Here is a 22,162-nt window from a genome sequence, read left to right on the forward strand (position 1 = left end):
GTCTCTCTATGTCTGTCTGGCGAGCGCACACGCCCTATAGCAAAAATCTCTCCAAAAAAAAAAAAAAGACAATTTGTAGTCGTGTATTAAAGTGCTTTTATGATGACTGTTTAAACATCCCTGCCAGATAATTTTCTCATTTCTGTCATCTTCTTGGTGGCATTATTTGTGTTTTGTTATTCAAGTTTGTGATTATTATTGTTCTTACATGAGTTGATTTTTCAATTGTATCCTGGGCATTTTGGCTATTCTACTGTTAGGAAATTCTGGGTGCTATTTCAATATTTTACTTTAGCAAGCAGTTCTCTTGTTAAGATTCAGCAGATCCTGGTCAACTTCTGTATATCATGGTTCCAATGACAAAGTTATTTTCAGAATCTTTTCCATGTTAGTATGGTCTGTTTGATATATCTGATTCATCAAGTCTCAAGTGAGACACCATCTTATCCTGCTCTGGAGGTGTAAGGAGTTCTCCACGTTGCCTGTATCTAGATGGAGAAGAGAGTATCTGGCCCACTGGGAAGAATAGGTTTCCTGGGCCAGGACACTTGTTAGGTGGAGGGCCCCTATTCATGGTGTTGCCTGGCTACAAGTAAGAGATAGATATCTCAAACCTGTGAAGGCAAAGGGGCTTCCTGGGTTGTTCACTCATTGTGGCTGAATTCCCTCTTGCAGGCAGTCCCTGGATGCCTAGTATCTATTGGAGATAAGATTCTCAGGCCCAGGAGGAATTAGCTCATTTCCCAACTAAGGTGTTTATTGTGATGGGATTCCCCATGGCAGGTGCTCAACTACCTGAGTCTTTGGATGGAGGATAAGACTTAGTCTTGCAGGAACAGAAAGGCTATCTATGGAAGGCCACTGTGATAGGGTTTCCTTTGATGGTGACCCTCTACCTTTATCTCACCTCCTACCTGTGATTATTGGCTCTGGGTTGGGGAGAAGGATTTCAGTCCTAGTTTGGAAGGAGAGTGCTTCTCCTAGCTGATAATTGTCAGTAAGTCTCCTGTTAGTTCCCCTTGCCTGGCAAGGCATTGTTTAGGAGTCATGCTATTTGGGAGAGGAAGAGATCTACCTGAACCACTTTTTGTTGCTAAGTTGGGGGTCAGGAGGCATGGGGTTTGGTTACCTTCTTTTTCTGGATGCAGATTTGTAAGAAGTACTGTTGCTGTGTTGTTCTTACATGTTGGAGTTCCTAATGGGGTCCTTTTTTCATCTTTTAAGGCTATTTTGGTTGCCTCTTGAATTATTTCCAAGGCTTTTAAGTGTACTTAGTACAGAAGAACAGAGAGAAACATTTTTTGCTGATTTGCCTAGTGCTTGTTTTCCAGAATTTGAACATGGAAAAATTCTTTATAAATATATAATTAACTCAGTAAGAAGAAAATCTGGGGGCTAGAGATGGTGTGATGATTAAGGCACTTGATCCCTCATAGCCAATTCCACCCACAGTTTGAATCCTGGACCTAAGGTCTTGAAAAACATTGGATCTATGTGTGTGGTGCCCAAAATTCCAAGAAGAGAATGGAGGAGAAGGGATTGTGGTGAGACTATTTCTCCCAGGGGATGGATTTCTCACTTTCCCTCTCTCTCTGTCTCTGTATCTCTCTGTCTCTCCAGCAAGTACACATCCCCATGTTAAACATCTAAAACAGAAAAAAAAATAAAGAAAGAAAACCTGTATCTGTTATGTCATTGTACTATAGATGAGAGAAAAGTGAATGAAAAGGAGTAGATCCCAGAGACACCCAGACTGTACAGAAGAGATTGAGGAGCTTTTGTGGTCTGATGGATTTTTCTAGTGCAAGGATTTGAGCCAAATTGTAATGTCAATTATTAGTAACTTCAGACTGATCCCCATTAGATATTTTAGTTTTTAAATCTTCTTTAGCAAGTGGAGTGCCCTCTCTTCTGGGAATGTGGAAAGGCTGGTGGTATTCTATGGCCAAGAGAGGACAGAATTCAGACTGTCCCTTCCCCAAGAGAGTGCCCTTCATTTTGCTAAGACATCGGGCTGTCTGCAGAAGCCTTTAGGAGGAACACAGGAATGTATCATCCCAGACCAGCTTACATGCTTCTCTCAGGGACTCTTGCTTCTCTTCTTTCCCTTTAGATGTCCAGAGCTCTGAGGACAATCTTGAGAAGCTGCTTCTCTAGCTCCTCATTGTACCTCCTCCATGAGATGTTTTGGTCTCACTTCATATCCTGACATGAGTTTCCTCTACAGACCAGTCACAGCCCTCCCTTGAGTGGGCCTGTCTGCTGATCACTTTGTGAATCTCTTGCTCAGGGCATACATAGCCCTGGCTCACAGACCTGGTTTTGGTTCTTGACAGCAGACCCTAGCCGGAGGCTTAGTCTCTCTGCATTCCACAGCTGATGAGCTCCAGCATGAGAAATTAGAGGGGAATGGCATAGGCCTCTGCTTACAGACTTCAAACACTAATAGCAGATGAGGCCTGGTGTTGGTTAAGGGCCATTTGCAATTGCAACTCTTTGTCTCAGCTGTACGTTTTTATGTTTCACATTACCCATTCTACCCACCTCCCTCACACATGCCCTGGAGATGGATTGTGCAGGCAGACGTCTGCAGAACCTCAGTGGGAGATGGAGGCCTGCCTTCATGTCGTACAGGTGGTATTTTTTTTTAATGAGATGAGGCTACAAGTGACCCCTCATCATTTGCACATCCTATTGTTATCTGTCATGACAATGGATAGGGCTGAGCCCTTATCATATTTAATTTTTTATCTTGACCCCCTTCTGAGCATTTAGTTGTATAGAGCTAGGGTTTCATGCAGGAACCTCACCTGTGAGCAAAGCCATGCCAGGAATGCACCTTAATGGACAACCACATGTCAGGTGGAATGCTGTGTCTGAGTATTTAACTCCCTCATATCCAGGGGGAAATGACCAGCTGCCTACAGATCTCCTCTAAGAAGATGTACAGACTGAGTCTTTGAGCTGAGCTCCCCAGGCATCAGACTCAAATGTCAAGAGAGTTTGAGGTGTTGGAAGGGTTTTCCCCCACATGCTGCTCCCATCTCTAACTGTAACACTTTCTAGAATTTTAGATCTTTACTTAACTAACCGTATGGACCCCTAGGAGAGTGTCATTTCGGGAGTTAATTCCTAAGGAAGATACTCTCAGGCTATGAAGAGTGTGTTGAAGATGAGTAGAAAGTAGCTATGACATAAATATATTCCATTTTACAGAAAAGACAATATTACTTCAATATTTATTTTTCATTGTGAAATGTTACTTTTTAAAAAACAGGATATATCAGGACCAGCAGGTAGCATGGTGATTAAAGGCACTGGACTCCCACATGGCCCACAAAGGTTTGAGTATTGAACCCTGCAGCTTGAAACTCAGGCTGGGCATGTGTGCATACATGCTCAAGATCCTGGGAAGAAAATGGAGGAGAAGGAATTTTGGTGTGGCCACTCCCCAGGTGGTGATTTCTCACTTTCCCTCTCACTAACTCTCCCTGTCTCTCTAGCAAGTGCATACACTCTAATGACAAAAACTTTTAAAAAATTAAAATTAAAGTCTGCATTTAGTGATAAAACAGGATACTTTAAAGACTTTTAGAATAGATTTTAGGCTGCTTTGGGCTAAGTCCACCAGAATGCTGGTCACTGTACCTTTCCTAGGCTGTACTAGCGGAGCATCGAGGCACCTTGTCTGTGCCTCTTAAGGGATGACCAGCTAAGAGATGACATCTCCTATGGGAACAGTGGGCACTGGAGGGAAGAAAAGAGACTTCACAGGAAAGGGGATTTTGCTTTAATAAAGCATTAGGGGAATCATAAGGATTAACTCATTAAGGGTTTGTTATTACCTAGAGATTGAGTCTAGAGACCTGGTCAAAGAGTTCACCAATGAATGCCTTTTGTGTTATTCTGCCATAAAAATCATCAGGACTCAATCCTGAAACCAGTAATCTTTCACAGACCCTGTCTTTTCAGAGAAATCCAAGTATAAAACATGCCCATGCATTATTCAAGAATTCCATACAGCACATATATTTTTAAAAATACTTCATATTATCTTCTTTAATTTAAGAGGTAAGTAGGGCATTAAAGGCATTTTTGAAATAAAAAAAACAGAGGTGAAAGGGCTTAAGAGACTTGCCCATGGTGTGACTGGCCCAGTTGCCTAATGGTTAAAGGAAATGGATCCCACATGACTGATTGTGGTTTGAATCCTGGCTCCAGTAGCTTGGAAAACATGTTGATGCCTGAATGCCCCAAATGCTGACAGGATGGAGAACTGGAAGAGAAAGGATTATAGCACAGCCATGTTCCACTGGTAGGGGGAGGGACTTCTCTCTCTCTGTCTCTCTGGTAAGCACATGTGCCTTCTGGCAATTAGAGAGAGAGAAATACATAGAGAGAGACTTGTCCAAGATGACCCAGAAGTGGGGATGGAGTAGCAGATACCCCGTCATCCCAGTTTCCTTAAGTTTTTTCTCTATTTCTATTATACAGAATAGCCTCCAACTAAAAAGAACACAAGCATATACTTCTGTGGGATGATGTAAATATACGTTTGTACCAGGAATATAGTGAAGAATTTGAAATGCTGACATCTTACTTGATAACTTGCGATATACACCTGGAAGCTAGCAAGCTTTGAAACCTAGATTTGTATCTTAGTCTAAGGTCTAAGTAAGACCTAATCTCTTTGAAGTATCCTATTTAGTCATGGAAATGCAGTTATGTTTCCCATTTGACTCCATAATATATCAAAACTTTTTTTTTTTAAAGAGGTTTTTGCTATAGGGTGCATGCCCTCATTGGAGAGACCAACAGAAAGTGAGACATCACCCCCACGGGGGGGATGGCCACACTGCAATCCCTACTCCTTCAGTCTCCTCTCAGAATTTTGGGCACACATGCATACATGCCTGGCGTGAGTTTTAAGCCACCGGGTTGGGGACTCAAACTGTGGTTGACTATATGGGAGTCCAGTGATGTAGCCATTCGCCATCTGAAGGTCCTCAAAACTTCTTTATAAAAATTTTCAAAATGGAAAAATAAATTTAAATTATATTGATTTTTTTCAGCAAAACTTCTCCTTTTGGCATTTGCATTTGGATGTAAGAAGCAGAAAAGTGAAGCAACCTTTTACCCTTAGAAACTACTCTCAGGCATTCAGTGGTAGGAATGGGGATGGCTGTGTCTGGAGGGTGTTTTTACAAGCTATACCTCATCTGGATCATAGGTGCCTCCTTGACAGCCATGATTGAAGAGGGTGTTCTAACAAGCTATACCTCATCTGAATCATAGGTGCCTCCTTGACAGCCATGATTGAGATGCCCATTTTTATGAAGCCCAGATCTCTGCCAATCTGTGGTCCTATTAATCACCTACTACCTGCCCATGTGACAAAGGTAGCACAAATGGTAGAAACCAAGGATCTTGAAGCAAAGTAACAGCAGAAGGTAGATCACAGCAATTCTGTTGATTTCTAATCCAGTCCTGCCTTCGTAAGATTTTATGACTCTCAGAGACCTAAAGCAAAGTCAACAGACACACTATCCAAACCCAAGAAATGCCCTGACTCCAGCAATTCTGGTGATTAGCCTCTAAATTAAAAAAGTTTCCTTCATTAGCAATAAGCATTACACCTGAAAGGAGTTCTTGATTTGGACACAGTTATTTGCTTATTTAAAGTTTTTAGTCCTTGTTGTCTTTCTCCCCCTTAGTTAAATCTAGGTTAATGTTTATCTACACAAGTCTAAAATCAGAAGCCGTATGATAGATTTCTCATGAGGCTCTTCTTAACCAATGAAACTTGCTCTGGTGCATTGACATTGTACATTTTTTTCTTTCACTTAACATGCACTTATTTGAAAAACAAATCTTGAAATTTGGGCCATTAGGCTTGCTGCCTATAAAACCGTCGGTTTGCAGAGACCCTCTCAGGGGTACCCTGCAGGTGCCAAGGGCTCTGCAGCTGCAGCAGTTACACACTGATGAATTTAGGGAATGGAATGGACTTCAGATCCAAGATGACCAATGAGATACAATGCACAACTCAAGCTGAAGCTTATGTTAAAAATTAAGACGCCTTTATTGATGGCTTTTGTTTCCCCCCTGAGTCTTCTAAATCATAAAGACAGATTGCAGCAGGCCATGCATTAGATATTTCTTGCATAGTCTGGCTCCCTGAAAAAACTAGAGGGCCAACACATATGCTCAAGTTAAGTTTGGAACAAGAAGGGGAGAGGGCAGCTAAGAGGATCACAGTAGAGGTCAGTCTCCTACAAAGAAGGTAGATGGCTTTTCCAAGTGGTTTTTGGCAGCCATTGGTGTCACCTGCACTTCCAAATCTCTTTGTAACTTTTACTTTGCTCAGGTTGAAGCTCTGACATATGTAACAGCTAATGAGGTAACATGGGTCTGGCTATTGTTCAAAGTAGGCAAATAAAAATACCAGTGAACAATTACCTTGAGGTGTCAACAACTGTAGCTATCAGTCAATGAAGAGAGATGAGATCATGAAATTGAAGATGTAGTCCTATTGCAAGTGAGAGTTATGATTTATAACAATTAAGAGAGTACTCCTTCGGTTTATCAGCTGGTGTTAGCATGCTGTTATTCAGTTAGTGGACCTCTCAGTGTCTAGGTGCTCTTTCTCCATGTTGTAATAACAACTATAATCAAAAGAAATATAATGAACAACAGAAAGCATTTTATTCTGATGAGGAAAAGCAATAGCTTGTCTCCTTTATTCCAAATGTTTTAATCCCTTAAAATAACTTTTTTTGTCAAAAAGAAAAAAAAGCTTACTGGGAAATAATCCCATTAATTCATCACACATCCTGAAAACAAAACCCATATTTAACGTTCTAATATTATCCTTCAAAAATTCTTTATAGTGCTTTATGAACCACCGTCTACCAGTGTGGAACATGTGGGGCTGGTGTCACCAGAACATGCAATGCATTTGGAACATTCTCTGTGCAGCAGCCTTGCCTGGAAAGGTCAATAAGGGAGGCATGCTCCTTTCAACAACACATCTCTTAAAGACCCTATGCGAGGTCTTTGAAGATTTGCATGTTTACTAGCAGCAGTAAAACAGAGAAAAGTGGAAACGTTAAAGAAGCTCTAGATGGCTAAACTCCCGGGAACAGTCTGAATCTTGGGCATTAATTTTCTTTGAAAAAAGACTTTGAAGTTTGGTTCAATCTGTGATATTCTAGCAACAGTCCAAATTTTCTTCTCAACATCTGGTGGAAATAATTGCAACAATAAATGGTATGGATGTGTCCACTTGTTCATTTATTTATGCATTAATTTAAGAGAGTACATGGAAAGCCTCCTACATAAGAAAATGGCCTTGGCACTTCAAGAAATGGAGTGGTGAGTAAGATAGTCCTTTCCCCCAAAGATCTTATTTGTTTTTTAGGAGGGGAGAATCCATAAGTAGATTATGGGAATGTATGGGACACTGAGATAAACATCATAAGCTGTGTCAGAATCAGAGAAGTTAGATGGGGGATAGCATGTTATTAGCACTTAATGGAAAGATTCACAAAAGAGTTTGCACTGTGGCTGAAGAATGTTTTGAGGTACTATAGCTGAACAGATCGAGACATGTGGAGAGGTATTCCAGGAAAAGGCACAATCTGAACAAAAGCACACAGGTTGGGAAATGCAAGTCAAGCTGGAGAGCAGTAAGATTTTTAATTCAATGAGGTCATATGATATGTGAGGAGTAGTAAATGATGAAATTACTTACATGGCAATTTGGTGCTATTATTAAAAAAGATGCTTAATGTCCAGTGAATGTGTTCAGTCTGGTTTAGTTCCTTCGTCAAGTATGGGGCAGAAGATTTTTTTGAAAGTTTGTTGTTCATTGATTTTGAGAGAAAAAGAAATACATCTTTGATAGGTGTCATGCTGCAATGCCCTCACCACCTTTCAGTCTTTCTTAGCCAGTGAGAATCACAGCCATGAATGTGCGTATACCTGGTGTGGACAGGTTGACTAGGGTAACAAACCTTCATCTTTGATAGGGCTTCCAGCATTGTCAAGTGTTGTCCTACCAGTTTGCTACCATATTTCAGCCAATCATTTTTTTTTAATTATTTATTCAATTTTATTTATTCATTCATTTTCAGCCAATCATTTTTAAGACTGTACAAGAACCGGCAAAGAATTGTGAGCTCCTGCATCAAAAATAATTTCTTACTATAGGGAAAATTTCTACCCTATTACTTCATGTACCTGGATTGCTCTTCATCTGACCAGTCGGTTTGGGCTGGCCATCCATGCTGCCCTTCTCTAGGATTTTCTTTTATGCAGCAGACAAGATTCTCTAGTTCTTCCAGTGAAAGAAGTGCCTGTCCCTTCTTTCTTTTTCTTCTCCTATAAACTATTCTCTACCAACCATTCCAAGTCATGATATAGTCACATGTAACATCTAATGACTTTCCATGAACCCAGTAGGCCCATCTCCAGCAAAGGTATAAATGTTCAAAAGAATGAGGTGCTGGGAACCAACAGTTAGCATAATGGCTATGTCGCTGGGCTCCCACGTAGTCAACCATGGTTCACGTCCCGGACCCGGTGGCTAAAACTCACGCCGAGCACATGTGCGTGCGTGCCCAAGATCCCAGAGGAGAATGGAGGAGAAGGGATTGCGACATGACCATCCCCTCTGGGGGTGATTTCTCGCTTTCTGTCTCTCTGTCTCTCTCAGTCTGTCTGGCGAGCACACGTGCCCTATAGCGAAAACCTCTCCAAAAAAAAAAAAAGAATGAGTTGCTGAAGGTTACAGAGTCACTAAATATTACAGGCAAGAAATTTTCAGATTAGAAAGCTACCATGAGCCCTGAATTGCACAGAAAATTGGTATTCCCAGTTGTCCCATTATCAGTATTTTCTGATTCAATGCCTCATTTCTTTTCCCAATCATTTATTAATTTAGCAAGTACTTACTGAGCACTTAATATGTTCCAACACTGAGTTAAGTGTGAAGGATGTAAGAACAAAATATGTAGATTTAATTTCTACCCTCACAGGTACTATAAATCACTTGGAAAGACAAGAAAATGATTATATGAACAGGACAATACTCACTTTCAGTTCCCAGGGGCCAAATCCAATGAGCTCTTTAGGGAAAACATTTCAATTCAGCCTTATCTGTCTTTCTTCTCCCTCTACTAGCCACTCTCACAGGAGTTTCTTCAGTGAAATTGGCCTAATTTCTGACTCCTTGCCATTGAATTGGATGCTCTGTGCCTCCCCTGATGTATTAATTAATTCATATAAAAGATAAATAGTGATAGTAAGACAATGGAAGAAGCAGTAAATGTGTTTATCTGTATACTTCAGGCTGACAAAGGTAAAAATTTAAAGATGACAACTTCAGGACTTGCCTATGTTAGAAGCATTCAAGAAGGTAGAATAAATTCCTACCCTTGGTGTTTTTGAAGGTTTAATATGGAGATAAATTAACCAAGTTAAAAACTTGAGGGAGGGGTCAGCAGGTGGCATGGTGGTCAAGACACTGAATTTCTACGTGGTTGCCCATGGTTCAAGTCCTGGACCTGTCAACCTAGAAATCAAGCTGGGCACATGTGCATGCATGCCTGGAGTCTCAGAAGGAGAATGGAGGAAATAGGATCATAGCATGGCCATCCCCTCTCACTTTCCCACTCTCTGCCTTTCTACAGCAAGTATTCATACCGCATGGCAAAAACCGACCAAAGAAAAAAAAAGGTGGGGGGGTAGTGAGGAGACTCCATTGCATTCAGTTTGTCCCTAAGATGTGTTAGAGGTCTTATGATGGCTAATCCATGGAGAAAAAGCTAAATAAAGTTGTTAAATGATCATTTACTTTTTTAAAAGGGTGAATACTTTTATAAGAACATAAAATAAACATATCTCAAAAATTTTATTTCTCTCATTAGTGAGGGGATGTGTAAGGTGTTAAAACCTTGTTCAAAAGAAAATTCTGAGAGAAGACATATTTATAAGCAATTAGAGGTAGCGAAATTGGCTTATTACATAGGCACAAGGTTATATTGATTGCACCTCCACAGGATAAAACCGAATTGTATTTCTAGGAATAGGAATAATTTGCATTAGTACCAGTTTTCTAAAATTTGCAGAGTTGAAAATAGCTCAAAGCCAATGAAAGGTGTAGACTTCATGTTGTAGAATCAGATGACCTGAAAGAACATATGAAATAAGGCCCAGTTTTCTGTGGAAAAGGCACATTCTGTCATTTTTTTTTTTTTGGTTTATTTAAAAGCCTTTCACATTTTTCCCTGACAAAGTTTTACTCTCTTCCCTGATAAAAGAACTGCTTGGTGGTGAAGTTACTTTGGGAGATGGATCTTCGTCTATATTTTGTAACTCATGTATAATCTAATGAAGAATATAGGTCTCACTTCTGGGAAAAGGCAACTAAGTATTGCAAATACAGGAAATAAATACCAGTACAGGGTAACCTAGGGGCTGGGATGAGCTGCATCAGAGGGTAGGAAGTGTTGCTCATTTGGGTGAGAACTCCAACCACAGGAAGCCAGGTATAGGGCTCTTCTTCAATAAGTACCTTTTAGAAATGGAATTAATTATTTGGTTTTAAATTCTCCACTCTACACATCTCCGCTCTATATACGTATTGCTATATGAGTGATTATGGCTAATTAGAGCTTTTCATTTTTATTCTTCTTTTTCTATTTTAAGTGACTTTCTTGAACTTCAGAAACAGTGGGTACATTAGGAAATAAAAAAATGGAACTCATATGTCTTAAAATCCCATCTCTTAAATGCCACAGCTGTATGGGTTGCCAAAACTCAGTAATTATTTACCCACATTCCTAGCTAGACCCACCGTACAACTCTTGGAGGATAAAGCAACAGCCTTGTTGTCTGGTAGATACTTAGGGCTTCTTAGATTTAGAAGTATCTGAATTAATAAGATACTTCTAAATTAGTAAGAATTAATGAATGCCTTTTAGAAATGGAAAAGAATACATGGAACATTATTATGCGAGGGAATGGAAGTAATAAAATCTAGAAGATGTGATCCAGGAAAAGAAGTGCGAATAAAATAAAGTTGAAAGCTGTACCCTCTCAAGTACTACTCTGTGCATTGTGGTGGGAGTTTGCAGAGTTATAATTATGCGCTGCAATAGTGAGAGCGATTTGTCCACATGTGGAGAGCGGGACCAGAATCAAGGGGACTACATTTGCAAAGAGAAATAATTGACTTGTGGGCACATGTGACAAACAGATTTCTGAGTCTGACATATAATAAGCTAAATAAATATGGAACATATTATTATGTAATTACATTATTATACAACAGAACCAGAGAAGTGCTGCTCCGGTTCATAAACAAGGAAATTACATGTAGATATTAATAAACACCCATATCTCTAAAGCCTTTTGTGCTTTCACATGAAGTTTCTCACTAGTAACCCCTCGATGTATGTATTATTATTTAATTTATAATGCAAGGACTGAAGCACAGGAAGTTAATGGGTGGCAGAGGCAGCAGTTAATTGGGTTCCCCTGGTTTCCATCAAACCACAGCAGCTTCTTCTGTCCCAGGAGGCAGTCCTCTTGATATGCTGTGCTGGCCAGATCCCAGATAGAGTTCTGTGTTGAACCAGAGGTCAGGAAAGAGCTACTTAGAGGCTCAACACATAGGGAAACAAGACCTACCCATAAGATTCCAAAGATTTACAATTCTGTCCTTCAGAGAAAAACTGAAACACACGGGTATGGGGGTTGAAGTGTTAAATGCAAAATAGTGACCAGTAAGATCCCCTGATGGCAAATTCAAAATGAGCAAACAATAACAAACTTCTTAGAAGGATGAATTGTGTGCCAGGCATTAGTTGTGTAAACTACACTGGCTTCTTGATTTATTCTTTATAAGCCTGTGAAGTAAACGCTATCGTTTTCTTCCTTTTTCATATGTGGAAACTGAGACGCACATGTAAGAGGAATCTTCAGGGTCCATGGTTTGTAAATCATACAACCAAGACTGGAATCTCGATCTGCTTGGTTTTAAATTCTCCACTATACACATCTCTGCTCTATATACCTATTGCTATATGAGTGATTATGGCTAATTAGAGTTTTTCATTTTTGTTCCTCTTTTTCTATTTTAAGTGACTTTCTTGAACTTCAGCAACAGAGGGTACATTAGGAAATAAAAATGGAACTCATATGTCTTAAAATCCCATCTCTTAAATGCCACAGCTGTATGGGTTGCCAAAACTCGGAAATTATTTACCTGCAATCCTAACTAGGCCCTCCATACAACTCTTGGAGGATAGAGCGACAGCCTTGTAGTCTGGTAGATACTTAGGGCTTCTTAGATTTCGAAGTATCTGAAGGAATTTGAAAAGAATCCTTTGGGCGTGAAGTCATAAATAAGGCTGATATTTTGTAAGACAGTATTAGTGGTTTGCATAACCTATAAACTAAAGATTTAAAAAGACAAAAATCCACAGTCTTAAATATTCATGGTGTTCTAAAATTTCAATTGTAGCTGCCATGACAGGTTAAGGTAACAGTTTGGGAGGGTATGGTATAACTTAGTAGAAAACCTGTATAATACAAAGTTTCAAAATGAATTGAGTATCATTCTAGTTTAGTAGTCATTAGGTGAGTTTTAAATAGATACTAATATAGATACTAATTGGTAAAATGAAATAGCAAAATTATTTACCCTCTTAATAAGCTTACATTGCATGAGACCCATGAAAGCCTTGATTTACTGACTTATGAATTCTTGGGCTTTTTTTAATTTTATTTTTTTGGGTATAGTGCATGTGTGCTTGCCAGAGTAAGAGACAGGGAAAGTGAGAAAACATCTCCCACTAGGGGAGATGGACACACAGAAATCCCTTTTCGATTCTCCCTTCGGGATTTTTGAGCCCGAGTACATACATGCCCAGCCTGATTTTCAAATTGCCTGGTCTAAGACTTGAACCTCAAAGCTGGCCATGTGGAATCCAGCCACCTTAATCCCATGCCAGGTACTGGCCCAATTTTTGATTTCTGAAGCAATCCATTTTAAAAACTGCACTGCCTTTCAATGGGGGGAATTCCAATGAAATAAAAAGGAGGTTTCAAAGATTTGGTAAATATTTTAAACTTTATATTGACCTTCAGTTTCTTAAAATGTTATTTTTTTTCTTAATTCATAATAGAGCACATGCATCAACCAAAAGAGCAAGAGAGAGAGAGAGAGTACCCTCTATAGAGACTGATCACACAGTGATCCCTTTCCTCCAGTTTTCCAGCTTGATAGATCTTGGGCACACATTGCCCAGTGGGTTTTGTGCTAACCTGGCCAGGGAATCCAGCACTGCAGTTCAGCAAGAAGCTGCTTGTGCCACAACAGCTGGACTGCCTTCAGTTATTACTCACTCTGAGTCTACGGCATCTGCAAGGAATATTACCATCTTTCTACAAATCGCTTCTGATGAAAATCTAATACAATTACAAAGGGTAAAGTCCAGAAAAACTGCAATGTCAAATATCTCAAGCTGTCAGGGATTGCTTCTATTTTCTTTGGCTTCCTTCGTTTGACCCTTCTTCCAGTTAGTTCTCTGGGCTTGTCCATCCCTCTCTCTTCTTCCATCTCTCTATTAACACTGGCTTTCAGTTCAGTTTCTCTCTTCAGATCTCTTTAATACCATTTTGAGGACTAGAGTTTCCAGAGGTGCTTGACCAAAATAATAGACCTCCAGCGAGCTCCATGGGGTGAGTTTCTAGACCTCTCCCTTCTTCTGTGGCATAGTCTTAAAACAAAGCACAGCATCAGGACCAGCAGTTAGCGTAATGGCTATGTCACTGGACTCCCACGTAGTCAACCACAGTTCGAGTCCCGGACCTGGTGGCTTAAACTCACGCCGAGCGCGTGAGCGTGCATGACCAGGATCCCGAGAAGAGAATGAAGGAGAAGGGATTGCGGCATGACCATCCCCCTTGGGGGGGTGAGTTCTCATTTTCTGTCTCTCTCTCTTTGTCTGTCTGGAGAGTGCATGCGCCCTATAGCAAAACCCTCTCAAAAAAAAAGGAAAGAAAAAAAAAAGCACAGCATCAACACAGAAAAAATTTGCACGTAGATTATTTCTTTCATTGAAGTCCAGTGAAAGTGCCTATGATAATGGAAATTTAATTGATCAAGAGGGCTCACAGGAGCAACTAAAAAGGATGCCCTACAGGAAATTTGTGTTTCTATCTTCAGAGTAATTGTGGAGAGCATTTTTTTTTTTTTTCAGAAAAAAATATCCTGGAAATTTTTTTTTTTTTTTGAGCGGTGTTTTGCTATAGGGCACACGTGTGCTCGCCAGACAGACAGAGAGACAGAAAGCGAGAAATCACCCCCCAGAGGGGATGGTCACACCACAATCCCTTCTCCCTTCTCCTCTCAAGATCTTGGGCACGCACACACACGCACCTGGCGTGAGTTTAAGCCACCGGGTCCGGGACTCAAACCAGGGTCGACCACATGGGAGTACAGTGACAGCCATTACGCTAACTGATGGTCCCTAGCCTGCAGTTCCAATTAAAAAGGATTCCTTCTCTGACTGTTCTGAGGAAAGAGTTCTCTTCCCATGGTGGACCTGTGCCAGGGTGATTGTGTCCCAGCTAGTACTACTTGGGAGCATTAAGCCTTTTGTGATTTTGGTTATTTTTAATGGCAGGGGGGTGGGGCTGAAAATCTGGCATTCTTTTTTTTTTTTTTTGAGAGGGGTTTTGCTATAGGGCGCGTGCGCTCGCCAGACAGACAGAGAGAGACATAGAGACAGAAAGCGAGAAATCACCCCCCCAGGGGGGATGGTCACGCCACAATCCTTTCTCCTCCATTCTCCTCTCGGGATCTTGGGCACACACGCTCATGTGCCTGGCATGAGTTTTAAGCCACCAAGTCCGGGACGCAATCTGCGGTCGACTATGTGGGAGTCCAGAGACATAGCCATTACGCTAACTGCTGGTTCCCAAAATCTTGCGTTCTTCTTCACCTCTGGTTGCATGACTCTGTTTCTCTTTAAGGTTAGCTGGTCTTGTTATTTTCTCCAGTCCTCCCTGCTTGCTCTAGTGACTGATTAAGGTTCTGGCATTTTGCCTCCTGAATTTTCTGAGAGCTTATCATGACTCAAAGCAGTGGTAACTGTTTTATTTTCTGAACCATTTATGAGGACAGTGAACGGTTTTAATTTGACTCATCCAAACCTTATTTCCTAGTACATGATTTTTTTTTTTTTTCCATTGCCTTGTTTGGCAAAATTCCTGATTTGCCCTTGGCTAATTCAGAGAACAAGCACAAAAGATGTTTTCAGGTGTCCTTAATCTCAAAGTTGATAATAAATTATGTAGTTATTAAATAAACTTGTGTTGCTGCCAAGAGCAAAATAAATAAAGATGTTTGCCTCGATGAAGATAGCTCTGTATTTCTAGCCCTTTCTAAATCTTGCCTGGATCTGCAGGGCATTAGCACATTAAAGAAAATCTTGAGCAGTGACTAAAGGTCTCCATTCCCAAAACCATTCTCATCCTAGTACTTAATTGCTGCTCCACTGGGGTGTGGCTTAGATGAGAAGCACATTTAAGGAAGGATTTATGGATGAAAACAATTGAAGATAATTTGATGGAATGAGTCAAACCAGCCTGAGATAAAACAACAAATTATTTGGGGGGAGAGTAAATACGATTTTTAACTTATTGTTATTGCTTATATTGGCCGCTGGCTACATATTTTTGCTTTCTATTTGACTTCTTTCAGGATACATGTATTTTTTACAATGCCAGGGGTTCTTATGTAGACCACTAACTATTCTTTTTAAGTTTACTTATTTCTTCTATGAGTGAAAGATAAAAGAAAGATACATAGAAAGGGAGACATAAAGCACCCCAATAGGGCTTTAAAGCTGTGATCCACTCCCAGCTTTAGCCAGCCCTGAATAATGACACACACATGTGTATCCAGTGTACTCAGGGAGGTCTCCATATGTGAACCCAGAACCTTCCGACACGGAGACCCGTTATGTTGACTAACCCCAAGCACGTTCCAAGTCTCCCCGGTGCAATTTACTCCATCACCTCCAGGATCTCTAGATGAAATCTCTATGGTAGGTGCTTTAAGACTAGATCTGAAGAAAATTACAAACCAAGGGAAACTTTCTTCAGAGTTTTGCAGTTCTCTAAGCATCCAATGCTAGCAATGGCTAAGTCTTGCTGATATTGTTACATAGTCTGGTGGAATTTGTGTGGTCTTCCTGGGAACCATTTTAACAACATACATTGGTAGGCTTATTGCATTTATACTTTTTGACCCAATAATTGTAACTTTGGGAATTTACCTTAATAATATGAATTAAAGCAAAAGTTTTATGTATCAAGATATTAACTTCGGGAACCAGCAGTTAGCGTAATGGCTATGTTGCTGGACTCCCACGTAGTCGACTGCGGTTCGCGTCCCGAACCCGGTGGCTTAAAACTCACGCTGGGCGCGTGTGCGTGCGTGCCCAAGATCCCAAGAGGAGAATGGAGGAGAAGGGATTACGGCGTGACCACCCCCCCTGGGGGGTGATTTCTCGCTTTCTGTCTCTATGTCTCTCTCTGTCTGTCTGGCGAGCACACACGCCCTATAGCAAAAACCTCTCCAAAAAAAAAAAAATAAAAGATATTAACTTCACCACTGTTTCTACTAGTACAAAATTAAAAACAAATCCAAATGTCCCACAGTGGGGATTTTATCTATTCATCTAATAGCCTCACATATTAGAATACTGTGTAGCTTATAAGTATACTGTAACATGGGGAAAATGTGTACTAAGAGGTTACATTATACAATAGTAAGTGAAATGTGTTCTATAAGCGCAACACATGATAAATTTTGTATTGAAAAAATAAATGATGGAAATATATAGCCTGGGAAATAAAGATGTTTTTGGTCAGTTGGCATTGCATGAATTTTTTTATATTGTTCTGCATTTTCTGAAGTTGGTATAATGAGCATATTTAACTTTGTAAGTAGGAAACATAAAATTAGAGGGGGCATTGAGTTTTTATTGCACTTTTGATAAAGAGCAGGTAGAAGAGCATGTGGTAGCTACCTATGAGCCCTCCAGGGAAAGCAAGGGATGCAGGTACCATCACACCTCAGTCCTTTTACCTCCATTTCTTCTTCCCATCAGGATTTTGGGAACACGCAAACATGTTTTCAAGCCACTGGTGCTGAAATTTTAATTTTGGTGAGATCCAACTCCTAAGGCCCAGTACTGAAGCCTGTGCTTCAAGATCGGTCTGGAAGTTATCTTCCTTCATGGAGCTCTTGGTGTTTCTCTTTAAGCCCAGTCTCTTGGCTTATACTTATCTGATCAAACACCATTCCTTGAGATCATGAGACTTGCTAGATTTAGACTTAGTTTCACCTGGGGATCAACAGATGGCATAACGATTAGCTGGAGCTGGCAGCTTGACATATGTGCATGCGTGCCCAAAATCCTGAAAGGAGAGTGGAGAATATTTTGGAGGATTATTTCTCACTTTCTATCTCTGTCTTTCCAGTGAGCACACATACCCTATAGCAAAAACCTCTCTCTCTCTCTCAAAAAAAAAAAAAAAAAAAGTACCACCTGAATAAATGGTTTAAGTAAATTTTCAGGAGAGAAGGTCTCAATGTACATAACTTTTCAGGATTATTTTGGGAATGTAGTTACAGGAAAGATAGCACTGAGGAATAAAAAACTAGGAACATTTGTGTTCTCTGATGTATCTCAAATGTATCCTTTCTTAGCCAGTCTTACTTCAGCTGGTGGATTAAGAGTATACCTGACTCTCTAGAGTTAGATTGCTCTGAGATCAGAGGGAAGTTTCTTAATATCTCTGAGCTTTATTTTCTCACTTATAAAATGAGGATAATTGCCACCATTTACTATGGGTTTAAAGATTAAAGGAAAGGACCAGCAGATGGCGAGGTGATTAAGGTGCTGGCTACTCCCACACAGCTAACCAAGGTTCAAGTTCTGGGCCCAGTGGCTTGCTTTCTCATTTTTCCTCTCTCTCTCTGGTCAAATTAAAATTAATTAATTAATTAAACATTTTTTAAAAAAGATTAAATGAGATAATTCACATAAGTGCTTAGGACAGTATAAATTGAAAATATTCAGTGCATGTAGGCTGTTATTATCAGTTGTTACTAATTGTTTTTTTATATTAGTTATGAAATTTTGATCATAAGTTTACATGTTTATTGTTTTTCCCTCACTCATATATGATCTCAATGAAAGCAGGGGCCTTGCTCATCTTGTCAATAATTTAAAGCCACAAGACAGCACAGTGGTAAAACACAACACTCTGGGAAACAATCTCACAGGGGAAGTGAGATTTCCAGTTCAAGCTCAGGGTCGTTCCTAAGTACACTAGACACATAGTTGCCTGTGATTCAGGGCTGGCTAATGGCTAGGTATTGACTGTGGCCATCAAGATCGTCTTGGAGGTATCATTTCTCTCTCTCCCTTTCTCTGTCTCCCTTGCTCATAAAGGAGTGAATATACTTGCAAAATATTAAAATGGAGCCCAGTGCATAGTGGGTGTTCAATAAATACTTATTTGTTGACAGAACAATCACGTGTGCTTCTGATGAGAATCAATCTTCTTTTAAAGACATTGTTAAGGCTAGCTCATCTGACTGGGATCATTGGGAAAAATACTTGAGTAGGATGGTCTCTTAGAAGAGGGATTCTAAATAAGGAGAATGCAATGAAGAGGGTAGATGGAAGAAAGGGCTGAGGATCATCAAAGTAATGGACTTGGAGCTGAATTCAGAGCTGATCAGAGAAGACAAGGTGTCAAAGAGCCAATGAGACAAGAGAAGGGAATATAACTCTAATGCAGAGTTTGAGGAGGTAACTGAGCATGTTGTGGGAAAAGTCCGTGTGCATGAGAAGTAGGATGTACTAGACTCCCAGCAAGGTCACAAGCAGATAAGACAGTTCAATTTCAAGAACTGAATGTTTGCCTGGAAGGAGGTAATAAGTTTAATTAAAGAAATTGATCAATGAAGAAGAAAAATTGAAAAAGTACAGAAAGAGAACTATCACAGAAAAATGACTCTCAGACCCACATCAAATCCTACATCCACATAAAAGTATTTCTTGATTATTCCAGCAAGCCATTTATATGGCATTTAGCGATACTGTCTTACATTTTAAATAATTCGTGTTCATTACTTTCCTGCATTACTACTGATGATAAACTGCATTTTCTCCAACAGGATGGTATTGCCTAATTTTGTGGGACCAGTCCCTGAAAGAAAAACTAGACCTATTAAATCATGCTTCAAATAGCATTTGCAAAGCATTTTGAAAAATTGAAAGTTGGTATATTTCTAATTCTCTTTTGGGCCCCAAACTGTAATTTCCCTAAACAGTTCCTGATTCTAACTCTTTTTCTGTCAACATCATGACCATTTTTGTATTGAATTTCTAATCATGATCTTGAGTTATTTAGATGTTTATGCAGGTGGGTGTTGTCTAAAACCATAAACTCTTACAAGATAAGTACAGTATTTAGTACATACTTAGACCCCATCCTTTGATTATAGCAGTGACACTAAGCCCTCATTTTATAATATCTTAATGCTGTTTTAGTGATATTCACTGTTTCTTCATTGGCAATTATTATCTCTATGACTAATTCTCATAATAAATTTACTTTCAATTAAGTTTCAGCTAAAATACTACATGCCACAGAGTTTTCCTGAGATGTTGTTAAGAAGCACCATTAATAAGAGGGTAACAGAGCTAATAGTGATACTATCCACACATGTCAAACTGGCTTAGTTGTTGAGACCCAGGAACAAGACAGGATAAATCTTTCTCTAACGAACACTGTTGTTTCTTGATGTGCTTAGTTTTCAAGAAGTTGGTGAGGCTAGAAGTTGGATTATGACTTCATCACCTATGACTCATATGGAATGCACCCTTTCTATCCAAATCTGTTTTCCAAACTTGCTAGATTTCAATTTCCAAAATCTTGGCAGTGATAGGAGCCAAACCAACATGCAGCACAGTGTGCCAGGCACCTCAGTATGTAAGCTTCCCTTTTAAAAAATTTGTTTTTGATGAACTTTTCACTGATCAAGAATGGCACTCTTTTTTATTTATTTTTTGATGGTTTGTTTAATTGGAGTTGTGAAATCAAGACATTTTCAACTAAAGTAAATCACGTGCTAATGACAAGAGTGAAGTGGCACCAACTGGAGATCCTAACACAGAGACCATTTTTTTGTTTGTTTCTGAGAAAGGACTAGTTATAGAAATGCTAGAGTCAATTTGTCTGGTACACTATTATTTCCTTGCCTGACTTTGAAAACAAATTAAGGTAATCAGCTGGACCTGAGGTCATGAAGGGACCAATTTGCCTTACTATAAAAATAATGCCTAAATGTCTTACTATTAAAATAATGTCTCAAATGTCTTCCCATAAAAATAATGCCAATCATATCTGATATATAGTCATGCTTTATAATCTGCAGAGAACATTCATGCATTTTCTCCCACTTAATCCTAATAGAGATTCCTCATGATGGGAAAAGGTAGCATTACCTGTCCAGGTCTAGCTCAGTGCTTACTACATACATGGTACTTAATTACTACCTACAGAATTAAAGTTGTTGGATATACATTTTTCATATCAGCAAAGAATGATGATTTCTCCAGACTCAATGATATCAGGTAAAACTGGTAGAACATAAAGACAAAACTTATGCCCTGTGTTCACTGGTCTTGCCATAGACACCTGTAGAAACAGTTCTTTTCCTTAGTTAAGTATTGGTATCAAAGCCAACTGCAGTCCTTACCATTTTCCCCACTGGACTGCAAGGATTTGAACAAGCTAGAGAATAGACTGAAAAATAGACTTAACAGAGAGAAAAAAAATAAGGAATGTAAAGGAGCAGTAAGCAGAAAGACGTATAAGGCTTTGGGTGTGGATCAGAATAATATTTAAAATAAATACAATAAAAGTTATCCCGCAATCAGTAAACAGCAATATAATTAGAATTTTTTTTTTCTTATTTACTTCCTTTAACATGCAATGGGAGGAAATGGAAAAAAAAACTCAAGGACTCAATCAAACAGATGTCTATTAAGTTATTATTTTCCCCTTGCTGTTGTTTACAAGAAGAGACTGCTTTAACAAAACGTGACTCACAGATTCCGGTGAGACCAGCAGGAGAAAGGAAAATAGCGGGAAGACAACTCAGATCATAGGCTTTTATTATGCACATTATTATGCCTCATTAATTAATCCAACCACTGTCCTGGTGACGTTCTGGGCTCACTTCACAGGAAAAAATTAGTCTGGATTGCCAAGTTAAATAGACAATTACAGGAAGATCAAATTATGCCTACATTGCATTCTGTCGGGGCGCCAAGCCAAATTCATGTCAAATTCATAAAACTGGAATATCCTCACTAAAAACAGCTCTGAAGAACCAACGTCACAAGCTATTTGACGTCTACAGAGAGGATGTATTGATCTTGCCTGAGCTTCCTTTCTCAGAATCACAGAATAGACCAAAAGAAAGGGCTTTTTGAGCATCTTGTTCTTCACCACACACCAGCTGGCTAGTCCTTTGTTGTGTCCATACCGCACGATGAACAGGGAAATGTCCCAGCTCATGAGCACCCCTCTCTCACCTGGCTGGCAGTTGTCACAGACCTGCAGATATAGCGTGGACACTTGAGGACAGCAATGGGAAATCCCAGTGTAGGTTTTCCATGGTGAACTTCTTTTTTTTTTTTTTTTTTTGTCTATGATCTTGAGGAAAACTTTTCTTTTTTTTTAAATAATTATTTTGTTTTATTTCATGTATTCATTCATTTATTTTAATTTGACCAGCGAGAGACACAAACACACACACAAACAGAGGAGAGAGAGAGACAGAGAAAGTGAGAAAGCAAGCCACCAGGTCCAGGACTTGAACTGTGGTTAGCCATGTGGGAGTGTCCAATGCTTTAACCACCATGCCACCTGCTGGTCACCTGAGGAAAACTTTTTTTATGAAAAAATAGTCAAAAAGAAAAAAGTCTACCCTAGATTTTCAGGACCCATTGAGGAATGCCCAATGTCCTCATCACTGGAGACAATAAAAAGTGGTTCC

The 22,162-nt window shown here is 39.6% G+C and overlaps 1 pseudogene; it reads right to left on the bottom strand.

Moving 5' to 3' along the window:
* The window catches only part of LOC102498247 (cyclin-dependent kinase 1-like), a 31,849-nt pseudogene extending 10,168 nt beyond the window's left edge, over positions 1–21,681 (bottom strand).
* Positions 21,682–22,162: the final 481 nt, after the last annotated feature.

The sequence above is a fragment of the Tupaia chinensis genome, unplaced genomic scaffold (genome assembly GCF_000334495.1).
Source record: "Tupaia chinensis unplaced genomic scaffold, TupChi_1.0 Scaffold148108_1, whole genome shotgun sequence".
NCBI lineage: Eukaryota > Metazoa > Chordata > Mammalia > Scandentia > Tupaiidae > Tupaia > Tupaia belangeri.